The sequence below is a fragment of the Heptranchias perlo genome, unplaced genomic scaffold (assembly GCF_035084215.1).
Source record: "Heptranchias perlo isolate sHepPer1 unplaced genomic scaffold, sHepPer1.hap1 HAP1_SCAFFOLD_56, whole genome shotgun sequence".
Taxonomy (NCBI): Eukaryota; Metazoa; Chordata; class Chondrichthyes; order Hexanchiformes; family Hexanchidae; genus Heptranchias; species Heptranchias perlo.
Window position 1 is genome coordinate 5,877,269 of NW_027139581.1, and position 6,670 is coordinate 5,883,938.

Below are 6,670 nucleotides of genomic sequence, written 5' to 3' on the forward strand. Positions count from 1 at the left end.
TATAATTTTACGTTTCCTTTGGAACAGACATAGGCCATTCAGCCCCTTAAACCTTTTCCTCCATTCAATTAGATCAGGGCTGACCTGTATCTTACCTCCATTTCCCCCCTTGGATTTGTAACCATTAATACCTTTACCGAGCAAAGATCAATCAATCGGAGTTTTGAAATTTTCCACTCACCCCCAGCGTCAACAGCTTTTTGGAGGAGAGGATTCCAGATTTCCACTGCCCTTTGTGTGAAGAAATGCATTCTGACATCACCCTTGAACGGACTACCACAAATTTAAAGGTTATGCCCATTTCTTCTGGACTCCCCCACCAGAGGAAATAGTTTCTCCCCATCGATCCCATCAAATCCTTTCATCATCTTAAACACCTTAATGAGATCAGCCTTTAATCTTCCATACTTCAGGGAATGCAAGCCTAGTCTGTGCAATCTGTCCTCGTAACTTAACCTTTTTAGCCCCGGTATCATTCTGGTGAATCTGTGCTGTACCCCCTCCAAGGCCCATATATCCTTCCTGAGGTGCGCTGCCCAGAACTGAACGGAGTCTCGAGATGGGGTCTAACCAGAGCTCAGCACAGCTTTAACATAACTTCCACCCTTTTTTTTTCCACCCACTGAAATAAAGGCCAACGTTCCATTAGCTTTTCGATTATTTTGTTGTACCTGTCCATTAGCTTTTAGTGATTTCTGGACTTGGACCCCACAAACTCTCTGCTCTTCCACAGTTGCGAACATCTCACCATTTAGATACCCTGATCTATCTTTCTTCGGTCGAAAGCGGATGACCTCACACTTTCCCACATTGAACTCCATCTGACACAGTTTTGCCCATTCATTTAATCTTTCAACGTCCCTTTGCAACTATCTGCTCCCATCTACAATATTTATTGTGCTTCCTAACTTACTGTCGTCAGCGAGCTTGGATACACGGCTCTCTAATCCTTCATCCAAGTCATTTATGAACATAGTGAAAAGCTGAGGCCCCAGTACAGATCCCTGGGGACACCACTAGTCACATCCTGCTGATTTGAGTCCATACCCATTATCCCCACTCTCTGTCTCCTACCTCATAACCAATTCCCTGTCCAAGTCAATAGATTGCCTCCAATTCCATGCACTCTCGATTTTGTGAACAGAGTCTTATGTGGAACCTTGTCGAATGTCATCTCGAAGTTCATATAAATAACATCCATAGACACTCCTAATTTACCACATTAATTAGCTCCTCAAAAAAATCAACTAGCTTCGTTGGACATGGTAGCAGGACAGGTAGATAAGGTGGTTAAGAAGGCAGATGGAATGCTTTCCTTTATTAGCTGAGGCATGGAACATAAAAGCAGGGATGTTATGCTGGAACTGTATAAAACACTAGTTCGGCCACAGTTTGAGTGCTGCGCACAGTTCTGGTCACCACATTACAGGAAGGATGTAATTGCACGAGAGAGGGTGCAGAGGAGATTTACGAGGATGTTGCCAGGACTGGAGAATTTTAGCTGTGATGACAGATTGGATAGTCTGTGGTTGCTTTCCTTGGAACAGAGGAGGCTGAGGGATGATTTGATTGAGGTGTACAAAATTATGCAGGGCCTAGGTAGAGTGGATCAGAAGGACCTATTTCCCTGAGCAGAGGGATCAATAACCAGGGGGCATAGATTTAAAGTGATTGGTAGAAGGATTAGAGCGAAAATGAGGAAAATATTTTCACCCAGAGGGCGGTGGGGGCCTGGAACTCACTGCCTGATAGGGTGGTAGAGGTAGAAACCCTTCACTCATGTAAAAAAATAACTGGATGTGCACCTGAAAAGCTGTGACCTGCAGGGCTACGGACCAAATGCAGGAAAGCGGGATTGGGCTGGGTGGCTCGTTTCTCAGCCGGCGCGGACACGATGGGCCGAATGGCCTCCTTCTGTGCCGTAAATTTTCTATAATTCTATGATTCTAAGAGGTCCAGGATCAATTTATAGCTTATTGAGTAAGACTTGTCACTGTCCCGGACACTCCCTGTCCCTCAGTATCTGTGTCCGGGGAGAAGCTGATGGATTTGTGTGACCTTCTTCAGGTGAATCTTTGTGCTCATCGAGGTGATGGATGTCAGAGTCTGGAAATGGGACATTTAATCAGTCAGAGCACCTCTTGTCAGTATCCGGGACTCCCAGGTCAGGCACAGAGCAATTAACATACAACAACAAAAACTTGCATTCATGTAGCGCCTTTAACATAATAAAAGGTCCCAACGCGTTTCACAGGAACGATTATCAAACAAAATTTGACTCCGAGCCACATAAGGAGATATGAGGACAGGTGACCAAAAGCTTGGTCAAAGAGGTAAGATTTCATGAGCGTCTTAAAGGAGGAGAGAGAGGCGGAGAGGCGGAGAGGTTTAGGGAGGGAATTCCAGAGCTGAGGGCCGAGGCAGCTGAAGGCACGGCCGCCAATGGTGGAGTGATTTCGGAGAAAGGCAGAAATTTCGGAGGGTTGTGGGGCTGGAGGAGGATACAGAGATAGGGAGGGGCGAGACCATGCAAGAATTTGGATACAAGGATGAGAATTTTAAAATCGAGGTGTTCCCAGACCGACCAAAGCAAGCACAGGGGTGACGGATGTACAGGACTTGGTGCGAGTTGGAATACGGGGAGCAGAGTTTTGTATGAGCTCAAGTTTATGGAGGGTGGAAGATGAGAGGCCGGCCAGGAGAGCATTGGAATAGTCAAATCTAGAGCTAACAAATGCATGGATGAGGGTTTCAGCAACAAATGAGCTGAGGTGGGCTGGAGATGCGCAATGTTACAGAGGTGGAAGTAGGTGGTCTTGGTGATGGAGAGGATATGTGAGCAAATCTCTCGCTACACTGTCCCGTCAAACACTCCCAGGGCAGGTACAGCACGGGTTAGATACAGAATAAAGCTCCTTCTACACTGTCCAATGAAACATTCCCAGGGCAACGACAGCACGGTTTACATTTTTTTTTCGTTCATGGGATGTGGGCGCGGCGGGCAAGGCCAGCGTTTATTGCCCATCCCTAATTGCCCTTGAGAAGGTGGTGGTGAGCCGCCTCCTTGAACCGCTGCAGTCCGTCTGGTGAAGGTTCTCCCACGGTGCTATTTGGTTGTGAGTTCCAGGATTTTGACCCAGCGACGATGAAGGAACAGCGATATATTTCCAAGTCGGGATGGTGTGTGACTTGGAGGGGAACATGCAGGTGGTGTTGTTCCCATGTGCCTGCTGCTCTTGTCCTTCTAGGTGGTAGAGGTCGCGGGTTTGGGAGGTGCTGTCGAAGAAGCCTTGGCGAGTTGCTGCAGTGCATCCTGGGGATGGTACACACTGCAGCCACTGTGCGCCGGTGGTGAAGGGAGTGAATGTTTAGGGTGGTGGATGGGGTGCCAATCAAGCGGGCTGCTTTGTCCTGGAAGGTGTCGAGCTTCTTGAGTGTTGTTGGAGATGCACTCACCCAGGCAAGTGGAGAGTATTCCATCAAACTCCTGAATTGTGCTTTGTTGATGGTGGAAAGGCTTTGGGGAGTCAGGAGGTGAGACACTCGCCGCAGAATACCCAGCCTCTGACCTGCTCTTGTAGCCACAGTATTTATATGGCTGGTCCAGTTAGTTTCTGGTCAATGGTGACCCCCAGGATGTTGATGGTGGGGGATTCGGCGATGGTAATGCCGTTGAATGTTCAGGGGAGGTGGTTAGACTCTCTCTTGTTGAAGATGGTCATTGCCTGGCACTTGTCTGGCGCGAATGTTACTTGCCACTTATGAGCCCAAGCCTGGATGTTGTCCAGGTCTTGCTGCATGCGGGCTCGGACTGCTTCATTATCTGAGAATTTGCAAATGAAACTGAACACTGTGCAATCATCAGCGAACATCCCCAATTCTGACCTCATGATGGACTGTAGGGGAATCAAGGGATATGGGGATCGGGCGGGAATGTGGAGTTGAGGTCGAAGATCAGCCATGATCATATTGAATGGCGGAGCAAGCACGAGGGGCCGAATGGCCTACTCCTGCTGCTATTTATTATGTTCTTATCTTCTTATACAAAATCACAGATGGCGTAATGAATGTTGATTTCAGACAGTAAGGACGGAGGGAGGAGGGAGAGTGTGTTGAATGGGGAATTTACAGCTCAGAAGGGACAGGAGACGACCGAATATTCGTCAGAAACACCAACAACTTGTGTTTATACAGAGCATTTAACGAAGTAAAACATCCCAAGGTGCCTCACAGGAGTGAAATCAAATAAAATTTGATGCTAGAATTTGAAACGAGAGACAAGAAACTAGAATTGTCTGTTCTGAAATTCTATCCTGTAATTAAAGTAGGAACGTTGGTAAACTCCTTTTACAGGATGTTAGAAGGGGAGGATTTACAGATGGTAAACTCAAACCAAACATCACGTCAAGGTCTGACAGTCACTCGATTCATCAGGACCTGAATATCATCGGCCTTTGGATATAGAAGGAAAAATCACCAATCACAGTGGTGAGAAACTGGTCACGTGTTCTGTGTGTGAACATCCTTTCAGGAAATCGTCTCGCCCATGAGACACAAACACAGATGTGCCGGGAATCAACAGTGTAAATGTGGGGACTGTGGGAAGGGGTTCAGTTGCTGGAAACTCATGGACCCAGTCACACGGGGAGAGGCCGTTCGCCAGCTGAGTGTGGGAATGGATTCACTCGCTCATCTCACCGACTGCCACACCAGAATCTTCGTAATGGGGAGAATCCGTTCACCAGCTGTGTGTGTGGAAAGGGATTCACTCGATCATCCCATTTACTGACACACCGGCACAGTCACACCGGAGAGAGACCGGTTAGAGAAAAAGTACTCGGTAAACTAATGGGTCTTAAGGCTGACTCATCCCCTGGAACTGATGGCTTGCATCCAAGGGTCTTAAAGGAAGTGGCTCCAAAGATAGTGGATTGGAAAACCGCAAACGTAACAGCCCTATTCAAGAAGGGAGTGAGACAGAAAGCAGGTAACTATAGATCAGTTAGCCTAACATCTGTCATTGGGAAAATGCTAGAATCCATTAATAAGGAAGTAGTAGCAGGACATTTGGAGACTCATAATACAATCAAGGAGAGTCAATATGGTTTTATGAAGGGGAAAACATGTCTGACAATTTATCAGAGTTCTTTGAGAATGTAACGAGCAGGGTGGATAAAGGGGAAACAATGGATGCAGTATATTTGGATTTCCAAAAGGCATTCGATAAGGTGCCACATGAAAGGTTACTGCACAAGATAAGAGCTCATGGTGTTGGGGGTAATATGCTGGCATGGATAGAGGATTGGCTAATTAACAGAAAACAAAGAGTCGGGATAAATGGGTCATTTTCAAATGGCAATCTGTAACTAGTGGGGTGCCGCAGGGATCAGTGCTGAGGCCTCAACGATTACAATATATATCAATGACTTGGATGAAGGAACAGAGTGTCTTGTGGCCAAATTTGCTGATGATACAAAGATAGGTGGAAAAGCAAGTTGAGATGAGGACACAAAGTGTCTGCAAAGGGATATTGACGGGTGAAGTGAATGGGAAAAATTTGGCAGATGGAATATAATGTGGGAAAATGTGAAGTCGTCCACTTTGGGAGGAAAAATAAAAAAGCAAAATATTATTTCAATGGAGAAATACTACAAAATGCTACGGTGCAGAGGGATCTGGGTGTCCTCGTACATGAAACACAAAAAGTCAACATACAGGTGCAGCATGCAAACAGAATGTGGGCCTTTATTTCGAGGGGGATGGAGTATAAAAGCAGGGAAGTCATGCTACAACTGTACAGGGTGCTGGTGAGACCAGACCTGGAGTACTGCGTCCAGTTCTGGTGCCCTTATTTAAGGAAGGACATACTTGCATTGGAGGCAGTTCAGAGAAGGTTCACTGGGTTGATCCTGGGTATGGAAGGGTTGTCTTATGAGGAAAGACTGAACAGGTTAGGTCTCTCCTCATTGGAGTTTAGAAAAATGAGAGGAGATCTGATTGAAACATACACAATTCTGAGGGGACTCGATAGGGTAGATGCTGAGAGGATGTTACCCCTCAGGGGAAATCTTAAACGAGGGGGCATAGTCTCAGAAGAAGGGTTCGCCCGTTTAAGACAGAAATGAGGAGGAATTTCTTCTCCCAGAGGGTCGTGATTCTTTGGAATTCTTTACCCCAAAAAGCTGTGGAGGCTGAGTCATTGAAGACATTCAAGGCTGAGTGAGACAAATTGTTGATCAGCGAGGGAGTCAAAGGATACGGGGAAAGAGCGGGAAAGTGGAGTTGAGGTAAAAATCAGATCAGCCATGATCTCATTAAATGGTGGAGCAGGCTCGAGGGGCCGAATGGCCTCCTCCTGCTCCTATCTCTTATGATCTCACCGGTGCCCCGTCGTGTGATCTCCCCAGTAGTTACCTGAAGTTGATCTTCCAGTTACAGTGGTGATGGTGAAAACCTCGAGTTAACCGAGGGAACTTAGACTGGGGAATCTGAGGTTTGTATGAAAGGAGTGAGTAATAAAAAGGAAATTAATAAAAACTGATTCAATAAAAGAAAGAAACAGGTGAATTATACTAAAGTAAGCAATAAAAAGTAACTAAAAGAATACAAATTAAATCCATCTGATAATCAATGTTTAATATTAAAATATGAATCAATTATCTCTGGAAAT